We start from the raw sequence: 18,758 nt of genomic DNA on the forward strand, positions 1-18,758 counted from the left end.
TGAGCACTTTATAAAGAGCAGTCTTTAGAAAAGAAAGGAAAATACTGATTATTGGCAAAGTACCATGAAATGCAAAGATAGTCTTCAATAACAATGGGACCATTAACTCAGGTTGTGCTATGAGCCATTAAAAAAAGATAAATATGGGTTTGGAAGAAAATCACCTTTATACTGGATTATGAGTGTTGTATTGATGATTTTACCGTAGATTATAAATCAAAGTTCATATAATTGACTTAGGAGAAAGTAAATATTAAATGCAAGTGAAACCTGCTGAGCATACTTACAATTGTTTTGGTGACTTTTTAACACCTCATTGGAGTTTACATTTTGACACAGAAGCTTAATATTCTGGTTAATACACTGCATTTAAAAACAACTGTTCCTTATTTAAACTCCTTGAGGCTCCACTATGTGTCTATAGATTTCTAAGTGATATGCAGAAACTACTTACAGAGATAACCCAGAAACATATGGTAAGTTAGCAGGACAAACTGGCCCATAAAAACAAAAGTGGCATTATAAACCAATGCATGAATGACTGGCAAATAAATGATGTTCCAAGAAATTTAATAAGCATCCTTATTTATTTATTATGCTTTCCACACATTTAGCGTGTACATCCTAATTCCTTCTCCCTTTCTTTTCCTCCTCATTCATAGGTGTTTATTTCTGTGGTATTTCAAGGGGCAGGATTGTTTCCGTTGTTAGTTTTTAATCTCATTTTGAACAGCAGATGACAGGTCAACATGTTTAGTGTTTTAGTCTCATTATTTGTTTCATTTATAAGAACAAGGACTCTGCTTTACCTGCACTTAACAGAGTTCTTGATGCATTTTAGTTGGTTAGTAATTGCAGTGGTGCCATGGGCTATATTAACTGTCTCCGTCTACTGTTCACCTTCTGTTTGTTGTGAAATGTTAGGATTTACATAGCACCAAGTCTATTGACCTTTATGAATATAGCAAAAGGATTATTAAGAAATAAATTAAAGAAGAACGGTTATATTTTTTCTTCAAATTGACACACAAATGTCCTTCCGGGGTACATTGCATGGCATCTTTTTATTTTGAGCACTCTCACCGTTCCAGTAGGCATGCTCACATTTTTATGTGTGTATACAGATGTCATTGGCACACTGTGCAGACAGTTCTTAGTAAATTGGTTTTGGATCACCTGTAGAATATTGCACGTTAGTGTACAGGGCAGCCCTCAGCACCTGGGTCTGTCTCTGTCATCTTACTTCCATTTGCTGGTTTCTGATCAATATTGTCCACAGCTCAGGAGAAGTGCCCAGGGCTCAGGTACAGAGAATAACTTCAATATAAAGATCTCTGTATCTCAGAAGAGAATATGAAATTGCCATATGTTAAACCAGACTGCAGCCTCCCATGTCTTCTTCATAGAAACCAGAGAGAATTCAGATGCTACATAACTTTGTGCTATGACTCAACCACAGGGAGTTACAGATAGGCCTTGGGCTGTTTCCAGGTCCCTGGGGGCGAACAAGCCGTGCACTTACCTGTACATAAGGGCAGCAAGCTGTTCCAGTCATTTCATATGTGGACAGCTTGTATGCTTCTTACTATATTGTGATAATTGCTTCAAAGGGTGGCCAAGAGAATGCCGCTGAGAAATAGTAACCCTTTCCTGATAGGTCAGTGGGGCTTCATAACGGGTAATTAGTAAACTTGCGGGTACCTGGCAAGATCTTTCTTTTTGATGGATATAAGCTGATTTGGTTTCAGGAATTAAGCATGAAATTGTAGCATGCATCTACATGGATGGCCACTGTAATTGCCTTGTGATAAATGCCTCTATAATTAAGATTACTGTGTACTAATAAAAAGGGTTGGCTTGTGCAAATAAATTAGTCTTTCTACTTTCTGTTCCATTTATTCTCCCATCATTAACTTTACCAACTGGAAATGGAAAGGGAATATTTTATTATCTCAAGAGCCAGGAGAGCCCTTTAGCAGGTACATGGTAGAAGCCCAGTGGAATAGTAGCAGGGTCACATTCATTTAAAAAGCTAAACCAGTGCTGTATGGTACCCTTATATGTGGGATCTAAAAAGCTGAACTCAAAGAAGCAGACACTAAAATGGTAGCAGAGGCTGAGTGATGAGAGAAAATGGGAGATGAGCTCAAGGAGTAAAACTTCCAACTACAAGGGGAATAAGTTCTGTGATTTTATGTACAGCCTAGTGCTTATGCTTCATGATAATACAGTATATGCTTGAAAGATGCTAAGACAGTAGATGTTAGATGTTCTCACCACAAACAAGAAATGGAAATTATGTTATGTGATGCAGATGTTAGCTAACACTACGGTGGTTAATCATTTTGCAATATTTAGGTATATCAAATAACACATAATACACCTTAAACTTACTCAATATTATAAGTCACTTATATTTCAGTAAAGCTAGGATGACGTGGGAGAAGAAGCCAAACTAAGAAAGAAGATGATAAACTGAAAGGGCAGGACTTAGATGTCAGTGTGGACATAGGCTTTTGACTTTAAAAAAGTAAAGTTTTTATTACATTCCCAAGATGTCAATCTGCAATCACTTAAACTCATTCATTTGCGTCTCAATCTGTGGCCCTGTTTGTTTGTTTTTTCTCATTTTACTTAATCTCCAGACTCCGTTCATATAATAACAGTATTCTACACAGTTGAACAATCCATCCTTGTTGAAATACTTCCCTTGTTCAGTACAAATATTCTTCTTCTCTGGGTTTCCTCTTACGCTTCTGGCTGTTCTGTTTTCTTGACCAGCTTATTCCTTCCTATCCAACTTTGAATGTTAAGTAGAATAGGGCTCAGCTGGAGCCTTTCTTTGAATCTCAACCTGTCCTTCCTAGTTGAGCTCAACCTTGCCCATCACTGACATCTCTAAATGACAGCAACAGTCCAGTCTTCTCCACTGCCTCTAACTTTCTACTTCACTGCCTCATAGGCAATACAGACCCAACATGCCCACAACTGAATGTGTGGTTTTCTCTCAGAAACATGGTCCTCCTGGAACATTCCTCTTGTTGGTGAATGGTATCTCTACTTACCCAACTGCAAAGCTAAAACTATGCGAGTCATTCTTAGAACCTTCTCTTTCCTTGCTCCTCATGGCCAATTATGAACAAGCCTGTTGGTTTTTGCTCCATAATAGATATATTATTGATTTCAGAGAGGAAGGGAGAGGGAGAGGGAGATAGAAACATCAATGATGAGAGAGAATCATTGATCGGCTGCCTGCCTCCTGCATGGCCCACACTGGGGATCAAGCCTGCAACCCAGGCATGTGCCCTGACCAGGAATCAAACTGTGACCTCCAGGTTCATAGATCACTCAAACATTGAGCCACGTCGGCTGGGCATCTCCATGATACTTCTTGAATGTGTCCATGCTACTCACCTCTACAGCTACCCCATTCATTTGTGCCATAATTTCTGTATGCCCTCCTGGACTAGTTCCCTGTTTGACATCTCTACAGCTATAATTACTCTCCTGTTCATGTTCCTAGCAGGAGTGTTAGTATTTTGGCTGATTGTAGTAGATATTGTGCATATTTTAACGTGGTCCTTCTCTGCTTAAAGCCTTTTTAACTCTTCCCATTGTTTAAAGTAGGGTTTTTTTAAACCTCAGCATTATTGACATTTATGCCAAACAATTAATTTTTGTGATAAAGACCTGTGCTTTGTAAGATATTTAGCATTATCCCTGGTCTCTAACCACTAGATGTCAGTAGCATCCCGATCCCTATAGTCCTGACAATCAAAAATGTCTCCATTTCATAGTAAATGTCCTGGGGCCAGGGAGGGGGTGAGGGTGAGGGTGAGGGTGAGGGATAGGGCATGGGAGGGATTGTGGCAAATTTCTCTGCTTAAAAACCATTCCATATGATCTCACTAATATATGGAATCTAATGAACAAAATAAACTGATGAACAAAATAGAACCAGAGGCATGGATACCTGGAACAGACTGACAAATGCCAGATTGCTGGGTGAGATCAGTTTGCATCAAAAGGAAAGAAAGGAGAGACATTCATATTAAAAAAATGAAGTTTCTATGCCATTATACAATGAGGACAGGACCTGCTTTTTTTTACCCAGTGCCCAGAGCAGATGATGTTATAAGTATTATTAGATAGAATTCAACAAATCACTATCAAATGTGGTAGACTGAATAATGAGCCCTCCACCCCTTAATATATCCACACCCCTATCCTCAGAACCATGAATATTAATTTATATGGCCAAAGGAACTCTGAGAATGGGATTAGGGATCTTTTGATTTTGGTACCTACTCATTCCATGTGGTTTCATTGGGGTCCTTGATTTTAGTACTAAAGGATAGGGATGTGACTTATGCCTAGCCAAGCCAGGGCCTGATCTCACTGATAAGTGATAAGACCTTGGGTGGGCATTATTTCAGGAAGGACCAACCAGAGTCCCTCCATGGAATATGGATATAAGGATGCTGGAAAACTAGTCTCTCTGCTATAGACTGAATGTTTATGCCCTCCCTAAAATTCATATGTTGAAACCTAACTCTCAAAGATATCCTATTTGGAGATGGGGGCTTTAGGAGGTGAGTGGGCATGAGGATGGAACTCTTATAAATGGGGTTAGTGCCCTTATAAAGAGATGGCAGAGAGATCCCTCACCTCTTCCACCATGTGACGACACAGTGTGAAGATTACTAACTATAGAGTAGGAGGAAGCAATCCTTATCAGACTCTAGCTCTGCCAGCACCTTGATCTTGGACATCCCAGCCTGCAGAGCTGTAAGAAATATATTTCTTTTGTTTATAAGCTACTTAGTCTGTAGTATTTTGGTAAAGCAATGTGAACAGATGAAGATATCATCTCTTTCTCTGAGATCTCAAACTTTTAGGATGATGTAACCCCAAAACCATTGGTGTCCATCTTGCTATTACATGGAATATGCATATCTGTCAAGGTGACCAAGCACAGAAGGGCACTGAGGGATTGGGGAAGGGAGAATCACACACACACACACACACACACACACACATCTCTCCTTGATTTCTAGAGAAAGCTGTGTCAGAAACTCACATACTCTGGACTTAACACTTATATGAGCCAGAAAATTTTACTTTTTTACTTAAATTAAGCTGTAACTTGCCATAGTCCAAACACAGTACATTAAAATAGCATCTGTTAATTTTTACTAAAGGAAGGGCAGCCTTACTCTGTTCATGATCTGCATGGCTTGCATTTTTTTAGCCCAATTAATTCGTGGGGTGATGCAAAGGATGCAGAACCTCATGTTAAACTTAATCCATGGCTAGTATCAATGGTGACTGGTGCCAGAGGGCTTTGCCTTAGTAACATTTAAATTCTGAACCAAGGCTGATGGTTGTCACAGCATTAATGAATCCTCCTAATTTCATTTGAAATCTTTCAAAAGCTCTGCCATCTGCATGCTGGCAGCCTGGGCTATCCAAATGAAAGATCACTGGGTGGGGAGTTTTGCTTTAACTCTTGACTCAGCAGGTGCACAACTCTAGCCCCTCTGTTATTTTAAAATAGATTCCTAAAGTTTTGAAGTCGCCACTCACAACACTCAGTCTCTTCTTGTTAAGCTGCTGCTGTGTAATTGGTAAATGAAAGCTTGTTTCTGTCAAAGTAGGATGTAACTCCAAGTTGGCACCCAGAGGATTGGTCTGATCTTTAGTTCCCTAAAATATCTGCTCAGATTATTTTTCTGATAGCGAAAGGAATACAGACATTATATATATGCATGCTTATCGTCAAGTGCCAAGTAATGTTAAATTGCTTATTGTCGAAGTTCTTATTTGATATTGGTTATTCTCCAAAGGTCTGTGGTAGAGTGGCTATTTTTCCTAAAATGATGGAGTCTTTCCCCACTTTTTTGAGTTCACTACCTATTTATGGGAAAATTGGACCATAATAATATTTGGAAGGGTAGAAAATAAAGGTGAAAATACATTTCCAACCTTAGTAAGACCATTGGATCAGATTAACTTGACCTCTTCCACAAATCCAGACTTCTGGTTAGAAATGTCAATAATATCATTGGATAAGCATGAATGACATTTAGGTGTTTTGTGAGGAAATGACACACACCAGTGGTCAAAGTAGGATTCACTTGTATGTTCCCTTTCACGTTGTTGAACAACAGCAAATGGGAAAATACAAACTTGAATACAGGGGTTTGTATAAGACCATATGTACATTTTTGAATTGCCCATGTTTCTCAAATACATTATTATGCATCAGAGGTTTAAATATTTCTACTCAAAGCCATTTCCTTTTCTGCCTCTTAACATGTTTTCGTATTAACCTCCATTTCTAGGGTTTGGAATTCACTGTAATCGTCTCTCTGGTGTTTCTTTACTGGAAAACCACTTAGAACCCAAAAGTAACCATAGAATCCATTAGGCAAGCCAGTAGAGAAAGGAAGGTGGGTTTACAATGGCAGCAACGAATTGAGAACTAAGCTTTGGATTATTCTTTAGAGAGAATGAGATAATTTTGAGAAAGTGAAATATTTGATATACTTAAAATTTACTGCTAATACATAAACATGATCAAAGTAGTACATTTCATAAGAAAATTCTGAGATTAAGAATCAGAAGCCAAGACAAAAACTAGAAAACCTCAACAGAACATAAAATATAGTTTATTTGCTCCAAAGAGGAATGGCTCAATAGCTTTCTCACCTTGAGATGAAAATTCTGTGAATGCCTGGTAAATATGGCAAAATCATTTGTGATTAAAGTTTTTTTCAGTTACTGAAAAAATAAATAGCTCTGAGAGATTTGGAAGATGTCCATCTTGTTTTCTGTCACTGTAGTGAGCATCCCAAAACGACATAGACAGCTCAGTGTTCTACTCACTGTTCTAAAACTTGGGAGATTTACATCACTCATAAGTACCCATCCAGTTTTTGTTTGTGAGCTCCTCTCTACTCGATATAATCACAGAATTTCACCTCACTCTTCTCCTTAACTCTTCTTCCCATTAATTGGGCTCTAAACCCTCAGGATTGACAATGCTGAAGATGTGTGAAGCATTTATTTCAAGGCCATGTTTCATGACTCTAAGAATTTCTCACCTCTTTTCTCAGTAATTGTGACCCAGTTGAGAGTAACAAAAAAATGGTGACAATAATAAGCTATGATGTAGAATTTCTTACTGCTTCTAATAAGGCCCATCTCTTTAGAAAGCAAGGTGATAAATAAAGCTGTTTTTATAGCTGAGAGGCAATAGAGAAATTATATGTAAGTAATTGAAAAAGGTTATATATGTAGGACTTCCATTCTTAAACAGTTATATTCAGTGAATTTATGAATGTGTCATTCACAGGGAACAGTTTTGATTATTGTTACATTAAAAAAATCTCCTCAGACCTGGCTGGTGAGGCTCAATTATTGAACCAGGAGGTCAGTTCTTGGTCAGGGCACATGTCCAAGTTGCAGGCTGGATTCCCAGTGCAGGGAGTGCAGGAGGCAGCTAATCAATGATTCTCATCATTGATGTTTCTATCTCTTTCCCTCTCCCTTCCTCTCTGAAATCAATAAAAATATATTTTAAAAAATTTCTTCAAGATCACCTATGATTTGAAGGACTGACAAAGGCAAAGTGCAGGGGAAAAAGGAAGAGAAAAATGAAAATATAAAAATTGGAGAGGGGTCTGGTTACACAGAGGTGGTGAGAGAAGGCGGGGTCTGAGAGGAGCAAGAACTAGCCCACTGCACTTGCTCTGCGATCACTCAGGTTTCCTTCCCCTCTTGCCCAGTGCTGTCCTAACCAGCATCCATCTGCTCTTGGATTCAAAATGTCTGTACTCACCTGGCGAACACAGGTTCCATTTAGATCAATCTCTGTTGGCTATGTCAGTGGATGTTTCAAAAATGGGCTAAAAAAGATTGTACTTTGTTTTACCCTGGTTGGTTGATTTCCCATTTCAAGTAGAAGTATGGCTGATGAAGGGCTCTCCTCCTCCTCTTCCTCCTCCCTTCCTGCCTTCTCCTTCCTCACCTTTTTTTGTTTGTTTGTTTTTAAAGCAAATGCTGTGCTTTCTTCAGTGCTGTCTTACAGATTAGTTCCATCTGAAATATTATTCTGAGTATTTGAATCAACTCAAAAATTCTGCCTTCCCCAGGTAGCTTATGAAGCACTTAATGAAACTAGGTACATGTTGTATCAAATTGGCTCTTTTATACTTACTATCATTTGGAAAGCCCCTGGATAATTTCATGAAGAACAGCTCTCTCTAGTATTTCACTTTAACATCTACTTGTGTGCCTTACATTTGACATTCAAAGTACACTGAAAGACAACATCTAAACTAAACAAACTGTGTAGTTGTTTAGGACCCAAAAATTCACTACATTTACTCATTTTAATTTTCAGATAACTTTTTCTGGTAATTGCACACTTATATCTATTTTCTAACCTCTGCAAATAAATATGGCCCCCCATTTTTTTTAAATGGGGATGAATATGCCTAAGTCAGGTCAATTGTTTTACATTGAATCGATCTTCCTTATATCTTGAACTTCTCCGGGCATAACTGGACTGGGGTGATGCACAAATCAATAACCTCACTCTAAGCCAACACCTGGGATACTTCACTGCCCCTTTTCCTGGTTCTGATTTAGGATTTGTGTTGATCAGTGACAGCCTTCAGCTAATGTCAAGTTACAAATAATTTTTTTCAGTTTTGAACCCTATTTTTTCTCTTATCTGAAGTCAGGAATAAAGTCCTGCCTAAAATGTCATCTCACTTTTAGTGTAAAAATCAGCTAAATTCCTAATATTGAATAAGTAAATCATCACGCTAATATTACTGGAATCCTTGATGCTTTGGGCTTGAGGCCATTGCAAAACTTCCCAAACAATGAAACACTTTCTTTGTAATAAAATTTTAAACTATGGCGAAAAGATTAGACTGAATTTCCAAATGTAAAGTAACAACATCTCAAGTTAATTTTAACTCATAAAAACTGAAGCATCTGAAAAATTATTTACTGTAATTTGAAATGTCTTCACTCAATGTTTGAAGCAGCTTTTCATAAATAAAAAAGAGATTGCAAAATCCACAAACCTGCATTCATAATACAGTGGCATTTATATCTCTATCTATACATAGAGTAAGAGCTATATCTATAAATATATGGAGAAAATTTTTATAGAGAGATAACTACAGACAGTAAAAATCGACAACACAGAGCTTCTATCTTCCTGCTCCCTACTTGGGTGGGAAAATTACATTGATCTCACTTAAGTTACAGACTTTCTGGAAAATTTGGAAGGAGTGATGTGTTCCCAAAATGGAGTCCCTGGATTTCATGATTGTATAACCTGTCAGTATTGAAGTGACCAGCTAAAACATTAGATTCAGCATTATTTGTATCCCAAATTTGTGGACTTCATCTCAGTTTCATCGAAATCAGATTCTGTTTGAAGTGAAAAAGAAACCGTTCACTTTACATGACAAAGGAGTAGTTAAGACTCACCAGTGCTTTTTATTTTATACAGCACAGAAGTGGGCCAGGCAACAAGCAAAAAGAGAACAATTTCAGTGATGAGGCACAATCAGTTCCATTTTATGTTCCCATGACAGTGCACTTTTATTTTCATCCAAACATATTCCTCCAACTTAATCTTGGAAAAACTTTTTTTTTTAATTTTGTAAATTCTGACTATTCAAAGGATCCCATCTATGAAAATGCTTTGTAAAACTTCCTCTCTGAAGGGTGTGTCGATCTTTCTAAGCAAAAACAATTCTTTCTGTAGTCTTTGTCCTCTTCTTAAAGTGTTGTTCCATTCCGGGTTTGTAAGGTTCGGTTTTCCCTTTGAGCTGATGCAAACCTGCTGACTTGAGCTGTTCTTTCTGGGAAGACAGAGACCAGGGTGCATAGCTTAGCCAGGGAGTGAGGGGCAGATTGCAGCCTCTCACGGCCTCCCTGTCCATTGCTTTTATGACAGTGCACACACTGTGCAACGGGACCTGGATGCTGTGATTTTATCTCAGGTTGCAAATTGTCTACAGGCTCTCATCCCCGTAAAGCTTCTGTTTGGATCTTAAGTCTCATCTTTCCTCTCTATCCTTTTATAATACAAATTCCAGTTTGTTTGACGTAAATTTAATAATCGTATGGTCACATGCTCAGAACTTAGGAAATTGTATTTCTTTGCTCATAATACATGTGATTCCTAAGTGGTAATTAAGAAAAATATGCTGCATTTTACTTCCTCCTGACATAGCATCTTAAGCATGTCCCCGTTCTTGTGAAGTAGGAGAGTAACTGGTCCATTTGGAGGGACAAAAGCCAAGGATTCCTACAAGGTGAGGTGGGCAAGGCTGAGGGCAGTGACTGCCAAGAGCCGTCACTTGTCATTTAGCTGGTCTCTGAACACATATCTTACTCAGTTCTCAATTCTACATCCGTAATAAGATGGAGAAAAGAATAGGAAGTTGATGATTTATTTAATACTAGAGGCCTGGTGCATGGGGTTTTTTGGCCTGGCCTGTAGGATAGGGCCGAAATAGGCTCTCCGACATCCCCTGAGGGGTCCCAGATTGCGATAGTGTGCAGGCCAGGCTGAGGGAACCCACCAATTAACGATTGGGGCTGGGGAGGGACACCGGAGGTTGGCCAGCTGGGGAAGGACTGCAGGAGGGCTCCAGGTGTGTCCGGCCCATCTTGCTCAGTCCTGATCCGCCAGACCCCAGCAGCAAGCTACCCTACCGGTTGGAGCATCTGCCCCCTGGTGGTCAGTGCACATCATAGTGAGTGGTTGAGTGGCCTTAGTATATCATTAGCATATTACACTTTGATTGGTTGAACGGGTCACTGGACAACCGGGCACTTAGCATATTAGGCTTTTAGTATATAGATTGTGTGATATTATGTAAATCTGCCATTATGGAACGTTAAAACTATCCAGGAAATCTTCAATGCAATATCCCATAGAGAATAAAATATAAAACCAAATTATATCACCTGAAAAGAGAGAAAGCCCTTTTGTCACTAAGTTTACTATTATTTTCCTCTAAGTGAAATCCCTAAAGAGAGCAACATTGTGTTTGAGGAAATATAGTAAGAATTACAAGCAGGTCTCAGGAGTCCTGTTTTATTAAGTAATTGGCTTTATGCTAGAACTAGATGTGTGCAGAGCAATTTATATCACCCTCTACAACAGTTCTTTAATACATGTGTCATTTCCTCAATTCTACAATAAAACAACCAGTTGGAATACCTTGCTCACTATCTCAGAGAGGTGGAGCTGAGATTCCCAGGCAAAGTGCCCAACTGCCTGTGTACTGGGCACCGAATCTGTGATTTACACATTTCACTATTGAACTCTACATACACTATGCACCAATCAGAAATACATGCCCAGTTATCTATGAGCTCACCCAGGACGTTAGTTACTCAGAAAAAAATCTGTGTGTGGGGAAATTAACTTCCAGTTTATCCTCATACTTATCAGCTAAAGAGGACCAGCACCTTGAACACTAAAAAACCAGGTGACATCAAAAGTAACCATTTCAGGGATTTCTCATTCAAAGGAGCCTTTCCTTTAACTGGAGTTCTTCCTTCAAAGCGATGATTTCACAAAGCAATTAATTTGCTTTCATTCTGTAATTACATACTTCATATGCCATTCCCTGAACAAGATCTATTGGAGCAGTTCATTCTGTGGAGAATGAAAAACTAAGTTGTCAATTCCAGCTTTCCCCGGATCGGTATCCATGGGGGCAGGTAGCAAGTCACATGAATTAGAGCTGATAATTTGGAGGAAAGTATTATCAGCCCATCTGAGACTCAGGAAATGAACAAATGTTTTCCTGGTCACGAATTTAAGTTATGGAACATAAAGTAAGGTATCTAGTTTGATTTTTAAAATCTTCTTAATACAATCAGGCCTGAAAAATTCCTTTTTTATGTTTCTCAAAGTATGGCACAGCAGCACTTTTCTTTGCAAATGCTGTTTTGATAATAATATGGTATGTGCACAAGTATTTGATAGACATATGACATTTTGAATAAAGATATCAACGTTGGCAACCGATTTCTATTATTATAGAGTAGCATTTTCATTAGCAGCTTCAACTGAAGCATTCAGATATGAATGAATTTCAAGACTAAACCCTTTTAATTAACTCCTCTGTAGCTCTGAAACATGTTGGCAGCTACTGGAATTTGAAGATGGAGTAGCATCTGGTCTTGAGATGGTTTCTACCTCCTTGGCTCATAAGAAATGCTTCTTTGGAGTATTGCCAATCAAATATCTTCTACCATCATTAACATTAAATTGACAAACTAATGTAATTCAAGGGCATAATAACTTAAGTTACTTAACGCTATTAGCCATAAATGCAATGGTAAAAATAAAGAATACTTTTAAATAATGTTATGCATATCTTAACATTGTATAATTATTATCTAACTAGAGGCCTGGTGCACAAATTCGTGCACCAGTGGGGTCCCTCGGCCTGGCCTGCTGGATCGAGCCAAAACCAGCTCTCCAACATCCCCTGAGGGGTCCTGGATTGTGAGAGGGCACAGGCCAGGCCAAGGGACACCACCAGTGCACGGTTGGGGCTAGGGAAAGACACAGGAGGTTGGCCAGCCGGGGAGAAACCGCGGGAGGGCTCCAGGGTGTGTTTGGCCCATCTCGCTCAGTCCCAATGAGCCAGACCCCAGCAGCAAGCTAACCTACTAGTTGGAACATCTGCCCCCTGGAAGTCAGTGAACGTCATAACGACTGGTCGACTGATCGACTGTCTGCCCCCTGATGGTCAGTGCATGTCATAGTGAGTGGTTGAGCGGCCTTAGCATATCATTAGCATATCACACTTTGATTGGTTGAACTGCCCACTGGACGACCGGACACTTAGGATATTAAGCTTTTATTATATAGGACTAGAGGCCCGGTGCACGAAATCCATGCATTGGGGGAGGGTGTCCTTCAGCCCAGCCTGCACCCTCTCTAATCTGGGACCCCTGGCTCCTAACCACTCACCTGCCTGCCTGATTGCCCCTAACCACCTCTGCCTGCCAGCCTGATCACCCCCTAACCGCTCCCCTGCTGGCATGACTGATGCCTAATTGCTCCCCTGCTGGCTTGATCGCCCCCAACTGCCCTCCCCTGCCAGCCTGATCGCCCACAACTGCCCTCCCCTGCTGGCCATCTTGTGGTGGCCATCTTGTGGCGGCCATCTTGTGGTGGCATCATGTGTGATGCCATCTAGGCTTTTATATAGGATTCTTCCTAGGTCAAGTTCTGAGTCCCTTCTAGTTTATTTTATTAGAAACTAGGGGCCCAGTGCACGTATTCGTGCACCTTGAACAGAACTGTGGGCCTCAAGGCTGTGGTGGGCACAGGGAGGGTCTCGACCCATCCTCTGTGCCCTGGCCTGGCCACCAGTCCCCTGTCTGCCAGCAGCCCCGCTCTCATTGCTGCCACTCCTATGCACTGATGGCACCGGCCCCACTTGCACCCGTTGATGGCATGGAGTGTTTAGGGCCAGCACCAGCAGTGGGTGCGCGCGGGGCCAGCACCGTCAGCGGGTGCAAGTGGCACTGCTGCCCCGATTGCCACTCTGGAGCAGGAGGAGGTGGAGAAGCCCTCAGGGGCAATTGGGGCCAGTAGCTGCCAGTCTCACCCACTGACAGCACTGAGCAATTGGGACCAGTACCGGCACTGGCAGCGGGTGCGAGTCGCACCTCCAGTGTCGGCAGCGGGTGCGAGTGAGGCTGGCACCAGCAGCAGGTGCAAGCTCTGGGTGGGACTGCCATGCACAGGAGCAAAGAATTTTCAGTAACCACCAGAGGCTCACCCCGATGACAGCAACCAGCACCCTGCCTTGGTCTGGCACCCCTGCTCCACCATCCTGCCATGGCCAACGCCCTCCATGTTCTGCGCTCACCCAATGGTGGTCAGCGCACATCATAGTGACCGGTTGTTCGGTTGACCAGTTGTTCTGCTGTTCGGTCTATTTGCATATTAGGGTTTTATATATACTTAGATAATCTTATATTTATAGAGAGTCTTTGAATTAAATACACATACTTTAAGACTGTGTGAGTTAAAAATCTGGCTTTATTAGTTTCCCATTTCTAAGACTTCATTAGAATTTAGTACTTGAAATAGTCATTGATCAAGAAGGATTGTTCTTCTATAGCAATTGAAAATACATACATTTTTATATACAGATGTAATACTAATTAAGGAGGGGTACTTCATGGTTCATGATTTTTTCTGGTTGTTATTGTAAAGAAAAAGACCATTTGGTTTGCCAGCATTAGATGTCTTTTCTTTCAGGAATATTTCTATATTACTCATTAATCACCTTAATAATTTGACTCTGTTTTCTACTTCATATATTGACAAGTGATATCAGTAACAGTGTACATAAAAATATTGATTACAAGTAGGAATGGAAACTTAAGTTCATGGTTGACTATTTCCTTTTTAATGGGAAATGTGATTTTATTTTCACTATAGATCAATATGTAGACAAGTGGAGAACATTAGGATAATCTAATTTTCATTAGAAATTTATATTTCAAATCAATTATGCAGATACACTTTCAACAATGCCATGGCCATTTTATTTCCAAAACGTCCAAATGCATAGAAGGCCATCTGTATGACTTGGTGGGTGCAATGTTTGAATCTTGCCTTTATTAAGACCCTGATTTAAGGCATTTATTTGAAATGAAAATTTTAAAAGTAACTAGGAACCATTTGGTGCCTTCCTTACTTCCATAACTTCCTTTAACTCATTACTTAATTCAATCCTAGTTTTGACCTAATTTTCTGGTGCTTTTCTTCTCAAGCGAGTGCAGGCTGGAAATATTTTGGCTACTTTATTTGCTGGTGGCGTTTATCTAAGCAATTGTCTGGTAATCATGTTTAAGCTGGTAGAATGAGTTAAGATAAAAGACTGAGTTTGCTTTTCCCATTATCTACATTAATTAGGGCTCACTCTTTACTCTGAATTTATTTATGTCTCTGAAAAGTAATAAGGAAAAGAAAATGTATTTATTTCCATCTCTGGGCCAGAAATCTAAACTTTTTCCCCTATTTAGTCTTTCCAGTCAGAAAGAAGTAATGGCTTTCCAAAGAGGAGGGAAATAGCTTTTTCCATTTTTGGCATCCACAGTGGCTCTCTCAATGCCCTAGCAAAGATAAAATTTGCCAGAAGCTTTAGATATGTGTTTTCATGAAACTCTTCTCTACATATTTTAACATTACATCAGAATAATTTTAAGATGATTTAGTCAGGTTAGGAAAAGCAAATTTTGAGAAATGTAAACTTCTGAAAAGATAACTTTAAAGAAATTCACAAGATTAAAAAGGGTTGACATTTCAAGTGCCTTCATTTAACAAGTCAGGTACTATGTTTTTTAACGGTCCAAGAGGCAGTTATTAAATGGTGAGAACTGTAGTTCTGGTTCTGCTACCTTTATTCGTGCAAACTTTTCTTACCTTTCTGAACCTCAGATTTCCATCTCTAGCATGAGCGATCTCTAAGATGTCTTCAAAGTAATATATTAGGATCTACATGTGCCAAAACATAGAGCTTCTTGGCTTTATCTAGTACTAATTTCAAATCTAGAAGTTCCTGCTTATATCTAATCTCTTACTATTGATATATATAAAGAGGTAATATGCTAATTGGTCCTAACAGTGTCACAGTCATGACCGCTAAGGAGGAGGCTGCCTGCACATGCACGGTGGGGCATTGCTACCAGAGACGGGGTGGAAGAGGTGGAGGAGGCCCGTGCCCGGAAGGGTGGGGGTGAGAGCCCATAGTGCCCCCCTCATCAGTCCTTCACCCACCTCTCACACTCAGAGTGCCCCGCCGCTCACCTGCCTGGGGAAAGAGCACAACGCAACAGGCGGGAGGTTTCCACACTCTCCTCTGGTGCCATGATGGAACAGAGCCGCCGCATTGCTCTGGAGACGGGGCAGAAGCAGGGAGACTTCCGGAGAAGGCGGGACCAGCCCAAGGTGACTCCAGGGGCTGAGGGCAGGGCTTGAAATGGCCAGAGAAGGCCAGAGGGGTCAGGGGCTGGGCCAGGCACACTGGAGCTCTACATGGAGAAGTTTGGGTGTCAAGGAATGGCAGCGGGTGGGTGGGCGGGCTGCGCGATTTCGCGTGCTGGGCTCCTCATAATAATTATAATCGATCTTTTAAAAAATCATTGATTTTCTAGTAACTTTTGTAACAAACTACCTTCTGGGGCTGGCGGGGGGGCGGGAGGGGGGGGTTGGTAAAACAAATGACCAAAAAGCAATCTCCATACATTTGTATTTCAATCCCTAAGAAATTATTTTTCAGAAAAACTGGATTGACTTTTCTTTTATGTTTTCTTCTTTCTTAGAAATATATTTTCATTGATTTTAGAGAGGAAGGGAGAGATAGAAATATTAATGCTGAGAGAGAAGCATTGATCGGCTGCTTCCTGAAAGCCCCAAACTGGGCTCTAACTTTATTATCACATGGATAATTTTGTGTCATTACAACCAAAACAGTTGCAAGATTTAATATGTCAACTTGGGACACACTCACATGCACAAACACTCAAACTTGATGAATACTTTAAATATGTAAGTGTTTAATAGTCCCAGACAATGTATGAATACTGGAAACAGTGTAAATATCACCATCTTCTGTTTCCCAATTTGGGTTTTCCCCCATTGTATAACTCACTCTTCTCCTACATATATACAGATATTCTCAAATTTCTGTGCAAAACTCAGCCCTATCTAGAGGCTCTAGACCAGCCGTGGGCAAACTACGGTCCGCGGGCCGGATCTGGCCTGTTTGAAATGAATAAAACTAAAAAAAAAAAAAGACCGTACCCTTTTATGTAATGATGTTTACTTTGAATTTATATTAGTTCACACAAACACTCCATCCATGCTTTTGTTCCGGCCCTCCGGTCCAGTTTAAGAACCCATTGTGGCCCTCGAGTCAAAAAGTTTGCCCACCCCTGCTCTAGACACATGTTTTTACATCTACTGGTCATTTCCATCTGGGTATCTCCTCTTTCAACATGTTATCTTGGCAACTTAAGATGATAGAGTGATATAATTGTTCCTGAAGTCAGCTACTCTTTTCCAAATCCCTTATTTCTAGTGATTGTACCTCCCATTATCCCCAAATCAGGGAGGCTGCAGACCTTTGATTGTTCTTTGATTTATACATTCCTTGCACTGCACTAATCCGGTAGTAGATATTTCTAACATGATTAACTCCTGTGCTTGCATTAAATTCTAACATAACTTACTCCTGTGCTTGCATTAAATTCTAACGTAACTAACTCCTGTCCTTAAATTAAACTCCTCACTGCCTCCATTATTCTTCATGACCTCATTGCTTCATGTGGCAGCATCATGACTGGTCTCTCTATGCAGAGAGCATCCCATTCCCAATCACTTGTTCAATTAAACTTCCTCAAGTACAAGCTGCTATGATTAACTCCTGTGCTTGCATTAAATTCTAACATAACTTACTCCTGTGCTTGCATTAAATTCTAACGTAACTAACTCCTGTCCTTAAATTAAACTCCTCACTGCCTCCATTATTCTTCATGACCTCATTGCTTCATGTGGCAGCATCATGACTGGTCTCTCTATGCAGAGAGCATCCCATTCCCAATCACTTGTTCAATTAAACTTCCTCAAGTACAAGCTGCTAATTCCATCTCATCAGCTCAGAATTCTCCAAAGCTTCCCCTTTGCCAATCTCATACTCTATTGGCAGCTCAAGAAGTCCAAAATCCAATTCCCTCCATCTTTTTACTACTTCAATACAACTACCCAGTATTCTAATCTGTTTAGTATTTACTAGAAATACTAGTAAGGGTTCCTGAAAGGGTTCCTTAATGTTAGTTAAATACTATTACTACAACAATATCAGTTATTCTTAACTTGTATTGACTGAAATTCTGTTTCTGGTCATAAAGAATTAACTGGCAGATGATGGACTCTTCTGACATAAGCAACTAAGACACTGAATACATACCAGTACATGAGGCATTTGTTTTCAGGCTTTGGAAAACAGCTTGTGCAGGCTTGAGTCTTAAGAGCAAAGAAGGATCTGAGGAGTCCAGCTTTCTGCCTAGGTTTCCCAGTACTGACATGGAGGGGAAGTGGAGGACTAAATTAAGGAGCAGATAGAGTTTGGTGCTGCTGAAGAAATGAGGAATTGAACAGCAGGGTATCAGAGAAGAGGAAAATGTAAAATTTGTATGGGTCGGTTCCTCAGGCGCTTGGCTGAGGGCTTAGTGCTCATGCACGGAATGAGTCCCCAAAAGTCTCAGCTAGAACAACTCATGGAAATCAAGAAAACAGTTCTCTTACTTACAGTTACTGGTTTACTAAAATGGCCACAACTCAGGAACAGCCAAGTGGAAGAGATGTTTAGGATAAGGTATTCGGGGGAGAGGAGTATATGGCACTTCCATGCCCTCGCTGGGTGCACCATTCTCCCAGCACCTCAGTGTGCTCACCAACTGGGAAGCTTTCTGAACCCAATCATTAAGGGGTTTAGAAGGTGTTGTGGAGGTACCATTGCATAGACATCGTTGTATAGATAGCACCTCTTCCTCCCCTCACCCTCAACTGGAGCTAAAATCCCAAGCTTCTGATAAAGGCTTGGACTTTCTAACAACCAGCCCCATCCTTGTTTCAAGAACAAGCAAAACTACTCTGTGATGACAGAAATCAGATACTG

Source organism: Myotis lucifugus, unplaced genomic scaffold, assembly GCF_000147115.1.
Source record: "Myotis lucifugus unplaced genomic scaffold, Myoluc2.0 scaffold_0, whole genome shotgun sequence".
Lineage (NCBI taxonomy): Eukaryota > Metazoa > Chordata > Mammalia > Chiroptera > Vespertilionidae > Myotis > Myotis lucifugus.